The sequence below is a fragment of the Solanum pennellii genome, chromosome 3 (assembly GCF_001406875.1).
Source record: "Solanum pennellii chromosome 3, SPENNV200".
NCBI classification, from domain to species: Eukaryota; Viridiplantae; Streptophyta; class Magnoliopsida; order Solanales; family Solanaceae; genus Solanum; species Solanum pennellii.
The window spans coordinates 42,299,386-42,311,655 of NC_028639.1; positions in this window are offsets into that span (position 1 = coordinate 42,299,386).

Here is a 12,270-nt window from a genome sequence, read left to right on the forward strand (position 1 = left end):
AAAACATGCTAGCGTATATAGGGGATTGAGCCCTGCTAGATCCCTATGTTGGTTGTATAGGTTCAAAGACTAGGATATATAAGGAGACCGATACCTTTCTGGACGGACAGTCTCATCTCATGAGAATTACACGAACCTCTGCCTTCCCAAAAGAAGGAATCACCACTCATAGCTAGCCTATCGGTGCTCAGTATAAAGTTCCATTACATTCATCTCATACATCATAGAAGCAGGCATCTAGCATGAGGGCATCATTGCTCATTAGATGATGTCTCATCTCATCATTAGTATTAAGTATGTATTGACTTTAATACTTTCATCAGAGTGTTCAGAGAGACTGATCTCTTCATTAACCAGTCTCTTCATTAACTTTACACTATCATAGGTGAGTACGTTTTGGTAACATTTACTAAGGCTCATTTGAGATTGCTCTCATATTTCATATTAGTCTCTTATCATGTTGTCACCACATTCATTTGTCTTAGCATACTTGCCCTTCATAATTACTCACCCCTTTTTACGTGAATGTTCATTTCATCGTATGTCAATGCACTTGGCCTTTTAGTGTGTTTCACACTCTTACTTAACCCTTTTGGGGTCTCATCATTCATCACATAACATCTTAGGTTCACATACTTTATAAACGTATGCTGGATTTATGAGTCCACACACACAATCGATTAGGCTTCATTCGTAGTTCATTTAATTGATTCATATTGCCCAAGATTATGTGGTACAAGACTTATGCATCTTGTAAGTATGCGAAGGTCTCAATTTGATTCCTATAGGCAGCATTCATTAATTATTTAATCACGTAAGACTTATGTGTCAATACGGAATTGGTCAAGGGAACCCTATTTGAAATCGCTTGTATAAAACTTCATAAATTTTCTTTATGATTTTCGTTGACATAAACTTCTTGGCTAGGGAACCCGAGATCAATTCCCCAAACCTACACTTTCTTTCTTTCTTTTCTTGATTTTTTCTTTAAACATTTCGGCCTGGAGGACCCAAGATCGAATCTCCACGCCCACATTCTTTTCTTTTTCTTTCTTTACTTAATCCCTTCGTTTAGACCAAGAGGGTGTGGGATCAAACCCCCACAGCTGATACGCTCAAACTTACTTCTCAAATAAGAAGTAAAGCGGTCGTATCAAGTAAAGAGCCCAACTAATGAGGTTGGGATCGATCCCACGAGGAAAATAGTTCAGACTTAACTTTAATATATTATTACTATTATTTAGTCAATTATTTTCTTAGAAAATAAAAGACAATAAAAGGGGGGGTTTTATTTCTAAATTAATGAAAATAACTAACTAAATTAAAGTGAACAACTAACAGATTCAAATCTTGGAGTTTAATCAATTAATAAAAGTCACTAGGGTTTAAGTGTTCCCCACAGGTTCCTAACTTGATAAATCTTACTATAACAATTCTTTCCTAGTATCTTGCATGCAAAGTGATAAGTTATGTATTTCTAAATCCTTGGTCCGGCATCTAGAAAATTTCACTCCGTACCTTGGTCCGGATACGTGTGTTGCTATACTAACCCTTACCTTTACCTCATATTAAGCATTGTGTTCGATATTTGACTAAGTTATTACCTCGTACCAATCAACACTAGCCTATTAGATAGTATACACTAAATCTATGTTGATAATTCTTTTCCTATTATCTACCTCCTTGGTCCGGCAAGTAGCATTAAGGCGAGTTTTAACGTTGGCCATCCGTTAAAAAGACTTCTAAATGAAAGAATTATCAATACATGCAAGACACTATTCTAGAATTGTTATTTTACTTAGGTTTTACCTCATTATTCACCCATGGTTCCCACAACCCTAGTTATAGAGTTTAGTTACCCATAGTCATAATCACAATATTCATATATGTAATATAAGAATTCATGCACTTACTTTAATGAGAAAGGATAAAATCCAGAAGTTCACTTGATTAATCAACAAACTCACCAACAATCAATTCCAGAAAAAGTGTATCAATTACTCAAAGAGTCTAACATAAAAGAGTCTAACCACCAAGAGTCTAACCCCAAAAACGAGTTTTTTCAAACTATTTTTAAAAAACAAAAACCTAATAAAATAAGGACTCTAATTACTGAAAATCTGTTGAAACGCGTCCGAGTCGACGGACCTCGTGACGGGTCGTCGTTGTCACGACGGGCCGTCATGGCCTCCGTCGTCCCATACTTCACAAATTCTTTTGCTGCTGTCTTTATTACCCTCGACGAACAGGTATGACGGACCGTTCCAAGCACGACGGTCCATCGAGGGTCTCCGTTCCATAACACTTAAACTTCTTGGAACTCTCTAATCATAACGACGAACAAGCAGGACGGACCGTCGTGGCTATGACGGTCCGTCATGGACTTCCGTAATCCCACACTAGGTCAGACTTCCCCATCTTCCTTTAGCAGCTTCACTACGATGCCACCTACGGACCGTCACAAGCTCCGTAGGTGGTAACTTTTCTGCATTTCTTGCTCAAAAACTTCCGCATTCATCTTTGGACAGATTTCCTGCAAATAAAGAGAAACTTACATAAAAATCAATACAAAAATGCTTTTGGACACACACTAAACTTAAGGAAAAAGCCTTAAAAATACCGTGAAAACACGGTATATCAACAACCTCACCTTATTTTTTAATTGCATTTCTCCTTACTTCTCTCATTCGGCCAAGAGGTTGTGGGTTCGAATCCCACATACCTCACTTTTATTATTTCTTTATTACATTTTTATCCTCTCTCCTTCATCCGTCCAAGAGTTTGTGGGTTCGAACTCCACACGCCCCATTTCATTTCATTTCATTTTTCTCCTAACTTTTCACTTGAGCTTTACCCCATTTTGAATCCCCCTTACCACATTTTATTATTTAATTTTTTATAACTTTTATATGGTGAGGTCTTGGGTTCAATCCCGACTGACCTCATGCATCAAAAAAATATTTTTAAAAGCAACATTTCTAAAGTAAGTTGCCGAAAACAAATTTCTAGTATGCTGGAAATTTGTTCACCCTTTTTGCAGTCCATTTTCTCAACTTTTAAATGTTAGATTTAGGAAAAATTTTTGTGTAGAATATAGTTCATATTTAGGTGAGTTTTCATGGTTACTTTCGGGAATTTAATCACCTTTTTGCAGTCCATTTTCTCACCCTCTTTCTGTTAAACATTAAGACATTTTGTGTAGTTTTTTGGGAGATATTTAGGTGCATTTTCAAGGTTACTTTCAATCACGAATTTTCATCAATTTATCAACTTTGAAATCATATGAACATCACATTTTTAAAATATTCATACACGTAAAATACAACAATTTAACATGTCAAATTCCATGTTCAAGCCGAGACCAAAATCACAATACACACGTGCACCCACAAGTTAACATTTCACACATTTTCGGAAACACTTCTTTCATATCTACATAATTCCGAATACCTATTCAAACACGTAATCACAACCAGACTAAAATCACCTACCAGAAGTCATACCAACGCATACTTGAATCTTTCAAAGGATCTAATGATAGGGGCATGCAACAGGGACAACCTTAGTTTTTTATTGTGAAGAGTCTCTTTGGAAAGGGACAAAGAGGGAACAAACCCTTACCTTAATGTTGTTCAACACTTGTTTCAATGCTGCAAATTTCCCACGAAATCAAGCCTCATCACCAAAACATCAAGCACAACCCGTCGAGGACTTGATTTTTGCTTTTCATTTTGAAGCTTATTTTGCTTTTTGAGTTTGAGCGTTCAAGTTCTTGATGAACTTTATATATTTTTTGTTCTGTTCTTTTGTTTTACAGAAAGTTTAGTGTGTAAATAAGGTGAGTGTAGAGAGAGACATAAGAATGAGTTACCTTAGGATTAGGAGATTAGGCGGAGACTTAGTCAAATTAGGACTTCTCTTAATTGTTAAAAAATTTGATTTTTTTAAAGGGTAAGCGAAATGACCACAAATCCCCTACAAAATCAAATTATAATAATCAATTAATCCACCTAAATGTCGCTTCCACCAAGGCTCGAACCCGGGTGAAGCCTAACTTGCGAAAAAAGTCAATTTCGGCTAATCCGTACCACAATTGCCCCTCCTCTTTAAATTAATTAATTAATTAATTAATAATTAAACATTTAGAGTAATTACAATAATACCCCTACATGAAAAAAAGACCATTTTACCCCTTGACCCTCCAAACCTAAGAATACCCCTTTTAAGTCAGGTAAAACTCATCCGGGTGAATCTCTTCAATTCGGGTGCCCTACAGGGTTGGTTCTCACCTTGCCTAGCTCAACTAACTCACCAAGTTGGTTGGCTTGGATATTGAATAGGTTCTGAGGTCTGGTTCTACGCGCAACAAGCCGTGTGAACTCGGTCTAATCCATGCATTCTAGGTACGTTTAAGCATTACTTAGCATAGTCATTTTAGGGTTGTTACATTATCCCCCCCCCCCCTTAGGAACATTCGTCCCCGAATGAAACTTCTAATTATCTAGCACAATGCCAGTCATCAATAAAACATATGCATACCTAAGCAATTAAATTCTTTTTGTTGGTGAATATCTGATTCACATATTAGCAGGTTGGCGCACATCCTTGAAACCTACTAGCAGCTTCGCACTAGTAGACTAAGGAACTCTTTCATAAACTAGCCTAATCAAAGCATACAACACAAATAAACACACAAGTCACATAAATCTGCAACCAAAATGATGACTCCAACATATTAACTTTATACTACTGCATAAAACCACACACATGAAAAACTAATTCAGGCTACGCACCCGAGACATCACCAGAGGTGTCTTTCCCTACACCCTTAGACTTGAGTGCCAAGAATTGTTGCCTCCTTGGAGCCTCTTCACTAGGAACATTCGGCTGAACTTTCTCCTTCCCTTTTTCTCGACCTCTCATATAAGGACAATCCTTCATCACGTGACCCGATTTTCCACAATTGTAAGAAGAGTTAGAGCCCATCGTCCACTCTCCTCCATGCAGTTTGCAACACTTCGTACTAGGTGGCGTCTCCTGAGGTGTATCTACTTCATTGTTTCTCTTAACTCTGGGCTCAGAATCTCTATTATAGCGACCCTTGGATGAACTTGACTCCCCTTGGTAGGAGAGTCCCTTTTTAATCCTGGGCTTATCCCTGATTTCAGTACTACTCTTTCTCAAAAAATTCTCCTCATCTTGGCTTGACTTGTTCCCTACCCTATTGTGCATCCTCTTCCTACTTTCTCCCTCTTGTTGGAGATGGACCATAAGCCTGGAAAGGTCCATACTATCATGCAACATAACTTCCCTATACTCCTCCTCAAAATCCTCTGAGATCCCTGAATGAAACCTGCTCATCTCGTCCTTACTATTCAACAAAAGGGAAGTGGCATACCTAGAAAACTTCACAAATTTCAGGGAATACTCCCTAACAGTCATCGAGCCCTGCTTAAGGTTGATGAAATCCTCAACCTTAGCCTCTTCCATCTCCCTGGGGAAGAATCTCTCCAAGAAGGCTGTCTTAAAAAGATCCTATTTGACCGGACCTCCGCCCAAAGCCTTGTATCCTGCCACATCTTGCACCAAGCATGTGCAACATCCTTCAGCTGATACGAGGCCAGCTCAGCTTTCTCAATCTCCGTTGCCCCCATCGCCACCAGAATCTTCTGGACCTCCTCCACAAACTCCTGAGGATCCTCTTCAGTCTTAGATCCTGTAAAGACTGGATGATTCATCCTCGTCAAATCTCGCAAGTTGTTCTCCATGTTGTGGGCTAGTGGGTTCTCCCGATGAACCTCCAGCCTATTGGCCTGGGCCGTCATAGCCTGGGCCTGCACAGTGATGGCTTGAGTCATCTGTGCCAAAGCGGTTCGCACCTTCGCATCAGTCAACCCAGCTGGGTTAACTGGCATGGCCACTCCTACAGCTGGAGCCTGGGGTGGAACTTGGTTTCCCTCAGCAGCTTCTTCTCCTCTCCCCCAACCAACATTCCTTCTTGTGTTTATTTTCTGAAAAAGAAAAGAATTGGTTTCAGATACACATATAACACCAAGAAATCAGTCATTAGAGAAGGCACGATAAGATAAGAAGAAGGGAATTTTCCTACGCATCATACAATCTCTAAATCAGGATAGTGGTGCACTTCACTACCATGACTTGGAAACTACCCAATGTGGTTGATGTGAACTTATTACCCTTAGAATTTAACATTGTTTTGATACCAACTTTGTCACGAACGGAATCTAGACCCAAGACGAGACCAGCATCGTTGACCTCTCGGAGGTCGCAAACAAGCCTACATATGAAATCATTATTTCATGTAAGTTAGTTTTAGCGGAAAATTTGAACTTTTGTTTACTTAAACTTTATATTGGAAAATATTGATCTCGCATAATACTATCTACGTAACTCATAAGCATTCAGAACAACCATCCAAATCACGATAATCAAATGAAAGATATAATCATAAATATAGAGTTACCAAAATGGTACCAATACAACGTCTAAAAGTAAATACGAAAGAAACGCTAGTGGAACATACTCCACTAGCTCATGCCTACGTCTACGCTAGAATAAACCAGTAAGTATCCTCGAAGGCATGAGGGCCTACCAAATCCGAATAAAAGCTCCACATCTAGATAACTTCTACGTCGACTTGTAAGATCTAATGTCCAGTTGCACCTGCACTTAAAAGTAGATAAATATGGAATTATTACACACTTGTACTAAGTATGGGTATATTCAAGCATACACCACGAACATGCATGATTTAGAAAAGCTCTCTCCTGACTATATGAGTTATAGAAAGCTAAGTCAGTGGACTTGCCAAAATCTGATTAGGAAAGTCATGCCATGAGAGTAACATGCATCATCATACGTATCACATTGCACACAACACATAACATATTGCATATAGCACATAACATATTGTATATAGGACATATCATATTTCATAATATTCGTTCATATGCCATGAGAACTTGGAATCATGGACTTAACATTAGGACTTTCCAAAATGAGGGCTCAATATATGGGACCTCAACTAGGGAGCCTTCTTTAGTAAACACAAAGTCTGCTTCATTCATTCATACGTACTTAATTTCATTTCATTCATAGGCTTGTGTAAACACCAGCTATACCTAGGATGTATTTTTAAGACTATCATTGGGCTCACTGTGCAATGACTAAGATTGACCTAGTGTCATTACATAAGTCTATTTCACCTCTTGATTATTCTAACCAAACACCTTTGGTATCGTTCATTTTATTGTGTGCATTACATGAAGCTAGCCTCATTCTTTCTTTGGGAACTTTAACTTTAATTGATATAGATCATATGAGCTCCATGAAATCCTGTGTCTACCCCACACCAAAAAGAGGAGGAATCACCGTCCAAAGTGAAACTAAAAACATGCTAGCGTCTACAGGGGATTAAACACTTAGTAAATTTTCTTTATGATTTTCGTTGACATAAACTTCTTTGCTAGGGAACCCGAGATCAATTCCCCACACCTACACTTCCTTTCTTTATTTTCTCTATTTTTGCCTTAAACATTTATGCCTGGGGGACCCAAGATCGAATCCCCACGCCCACATTCTTTTCTTTTTCTTTCTTTACTTAATCCCTTCGTTTAGACTAAGAGGGTGTGGGATCAAACCCCCACAGCCTCACCTTACTTTTAATTCTATTTCTCCTTACTTTCTCATTCGACGAAGAAGTTGTGGGTTCGAATCCCACATACCTCTTTTTTATTATTTCTCTATTACATTTTTCTCCTCTCTCCTTCATCCATCCAAGAGGTTGTGGGTTCGAACCCCACACGCCCCATTTAATTTTCTTTCATTTTCTCCTAACTTTTCACTTGAGCTTTACCCATTTCGACTCCCCCTTACCACATTTTATTATTTAATTTTTTTGAAACTTGTATATGGTGAAGTCTTGGGTTCAATTACCACTAACCTCATGCATTAAAAAAATATTTTTAAAAGCAACATTTTTAACAAAAAGCTGCCGAAAGCAAATTTCCAGAATGTTGGAAATTTGTTCACCCTTTTTACAGTCCATTTTCTCAACTTTTAAATGTAAGATTTAGGACAAATTTTCGTGTAGCATCTAGTGCTTCTTTAGGTGAGTTTCCATGGTTACTTTGGGGAATTTAATAACCTTTTTGCAATCCATTTTCTCACCCTCTATCAGTTAAAAAACATTAAGAAATTTCGAGTAGTTTTTAGGAAGATCTTTAGTTGCATTTTCAAGGTTACTTTCAATCAAGAATTTTCATTCAATTCAGCAACTTTGAACTCATATGAACATCACGTTTTTAACATATCCATACATGTAAAATACAACGATTTAACATGTCAAAGTCCATGCTTCAATCCGAGACCAAAATCACATTACACACGTGCACCCACAAGTTAACATATCACATATTTTCAGAAACACTTCTTTCATTTCTACAGAATTCCGAATACACATTCAAACACGTAATCACAACCAGCCCCAAAATCATCTACCATAAGTCATACCAACGCATACTTGAATCTTTCAAAGGATGTAATGACAGGGGCATGCAACAGGGACAACCTTAGTTTTTGATTGTGAATATTCTGAACCTTAGGGGTCTCTTTGGAAAGGGACCAAGAGTGAAGAAAACTCATACCTTAATGTCGTTCAACACTTGTTTCAATGCTGCCAATTTCCTACGAAACAAAGTCTCACCACCGAAACTTCAAGCACAACCCGGTGAGGACTTGATTTTTGCTTTTAATTGCTTAAACATCTGTTTTTTAAAAGGTTAAGGGAAATGACAACCAAGGCTCAAACCTGGGTGATGCCTAACTTGCGAAAAAAGTCAATTTCAGCCAATCCCTACCCGAATTTCCCCTCCTCTTTAAATTAATTAATTAATTAAATATTTGGGGTAATTACAATACAACCCCTAGCTAGGATAAGAACATTTTACCCTTAGACCCTCTAAACCTAAGATTACCCTTTTTAGGTCTAGTAAAACTAATCCGGGTGAATCTCTTCAATTCGGGTTCCCTACATGGATAGTTCTCACCTTGCCTAGCTCAAATAACTCACCAAGTTGTTTGGCTTGTCTATTGAATAGTTTCTGAGGTCTAGTTCTACGTGCAACAAGTCGTGTGAACTCGGTCTAATCCATGCATTCTAGGTACGTGTAAGCATTACTTAGAATTGTCATTTTAGGGTTGTTACATCCACCTTCTATGTTCAGAAAATATCAGAAAGGTAGGGCATCAGGCTCTAAATTTCAAGGAAGTGTTTCAGAGACCAAAACCTACCTAACATGCCCAAAGTATGGTAAGAACCATCTATGATAGTGCCTTGCAGGAAAGGAAGGATGTTTTGGACGTGGTTAATCTTTTTATAGGCTGAGGGATTGTCCTTATAAACAAGGTAATTGAGCCAACAATGATAGAGATAAATCTATAATTTCTACAGCACCAGCAAGTCTGCTGAATCTGAAGGGTAACTCATGTGATACAGGTGGTTGACAATGCCACAACATTCTCTATGCTCTTCTGTCTTGCAAAGATCAAAAAGATTCTCTTGATGTAGTCACTCGTACGTTACGGGTCTTTAATCTCGACATTTATCCTTTATTACATTTAGGGGCTACAGTTCCCTTTATTATCTCTTATATAGTAGTTATGTTTGATGTTATTCAAGAAAATATCTCACAACTTTTTGAAGTCTCTATGCCAGTCGGTGACCCAATTATAGCTAGATGAGTATATGTATTTATTGCCTTTTAATGGTCTCTTAGAAATTCACCTCAGTAGATCTTTTAGAGTTAGAAATGGTAGATTTCAATGTCATTCTAGGCATGTATTTGTTTCATTGATTTTATGCCTTAGTCAATTGTAGAACCAAAATCATTCGTTTTCAATTCCCGCACGAACCAATCCTAGAATTGAAGAGGAAGTAGCTTAGCGCCTGTGGGTCGATTAATTTCTTACCTTAAGGCCAAAAGATGATCTCTAAGGGTTCCCTTTTTAATCTAGTTTTGGTTAAGGATTCATGCTCCGAAACCCAAACTCTTGAGTCTGTCTCAGTAGTAAACGAGTGTCCTAAAGTGTTTCCAGAAGATCTTCCCATAGTTCCTCTCGAATAGAAAATTGACTTTGAAATTGATCTACTTACACATACCCATCCTATTTCTATTCCTCTTTACATAATTTCTCTAGTCGAGCTTAAGGAATTGAATAAGTATTTGAAAGACCTTCTAGATAAGGGCTTTATCATGCATAATATTTTTCCAACCTTCTAGATAAGGGCTTTATCATGCCTATTATTTTTCCATGGGGTGCACTATTGTTGTTTATGAAAAAGAATGATGGTTTTCAAAAAAATATGCATTAACTATAGACAATTGAACAACGTCACAATCAAGAATAAGTACCCTATCCGCAGGATTGATGACCTAATTGACCAACTTTAAGGTTCTCATCATTTATAAAAGATAGGCCTCATATGAGATTATCATCAGCTCAAAGTCAGAGATAATAACATTTTGAAGACTACTTTCAAAACTCAGTATGTCATTATGAATCCTTAGTTATGTCTTTCGGACTAACCAATTCTCCTTCAGCTTCCATGGATTCGATGAGCATAATGTTTAAAGAGTATTTGGACTTGTTTGTTATCGTCTCAGTTGATGATATCTTTATTTGCACTAGGAATCAGGAGGAACATGCGAGCCATCTTACATTTGTTCTACAAACTCTCAAAGACCATCGGTTCTTCACAAAATTTAACAAGTGCAAGTTTTTTAATAGTTAGTAGCTCTTCTTGGGCATATAGTATCCCTGGAAGGTATTCGATTGGATTCCGACAAAATAGAAGCAGTGAAAAAATTGTCTTGACCTACCTCTCCTATAAATATCAGAAGTTTCTTGGGTCTAGCGGGTTATTATAGAAGTTTCTTTGAAGGATTTTCATCCATATCATCTCCATTGACTAAGTTGACTCAAAGAAAGGTTAAATTTCAGTTGTTAGATTATTGTGAGAAAAGATTCACATAATTATTGACTACAACTCCAGTTTCAACTCTAATAGAGGGTTCAGATGGTTACATGATTTATTTTGACAGATTTAGAGTCAACCTAGGTTGTGTATCGATGAAGCGAGTTAATGTTCTAGATTATTCTTCCAAATAACTTATTGTGAATGAGAAGAACTATCCAACCCATGACCTCGAGCTTCAAGCATTGGTGTTTGCACTCAAGATTTGAAAACACTACATGGATGGTTATTATATAGATGTGTTCACTGACCATAGATTCAAATTGACAAACCACCAAAAGAGTGAGAAAAAGGGGGCAAGACATTTTCAAGAGCTTTCAAAAGCTTTTCGTATGAAGTTTACCTGGTCAATAAGAGGGGGGTACTTTCATTAAATCCTTTAGTATGTGTTCACCTCGAAAGATTTGAATATTTGTTAGAGAAGATGGCTTGAGTTCTTCAAGGATTACAACATGAATGTGCATTACAATACATATAAGGCAAATGTGGTAGCAAAGATCCCCTTAGCAGACTATCAATGGGTAGTGTAGCGCATGTTGAGGAAAAAAAGAAAAGAGCTAGTGAAGTATGTTCACAGGCTTTCTCATTTAGGATTTTTTCTTAAGAGCATATAGGATGGTGGTGTGACAACTCAATACAGATTAGAATCTTCATTGGTAGCAGAGGTTCAGGAAAAGTAAGGCAGTATCTGATATTGTTTGAACTCAAGAGTGAAGTCCATCAAAAGAGGGTTTAGGTATTCTCCCAAGTGGGTGATGGTCTGCTTCGCTATCAGGGTCGACTATGAATTCTAAATGTTGGTCTAGTTGAGAGAACATATTCTTGAAGAAGCCCATAAATGTAGTCATTCTATTTATCAATATGCCACTAAGATGTACCGGGATCTTTGGAGTGTCTATTGGTTTAATGATATAAAAGTATATATAGCAAATTTTGTTGCTAAGTTCCCTAATTGCCAGCAAGTGACGGTAGAATTTCAGAAACGAGGACGTATGACTCAACAGATCGACATTCATACTTGGAAGTGGGAAGTGATAAACATGGTTTTCATCTCTGGTTATTTCATACTTGTACATCATGACTCAATTTGGATGACAGTTGATAGAGTTACTAAGTCCTCTCGCTTTTTGGAGGTCAAGACAACAAATTCGAGGGAGGACTAAGCCAAGCTTTACGTTAATGAGATAGTCAGGATGCATGGGGTTCCATTGTCT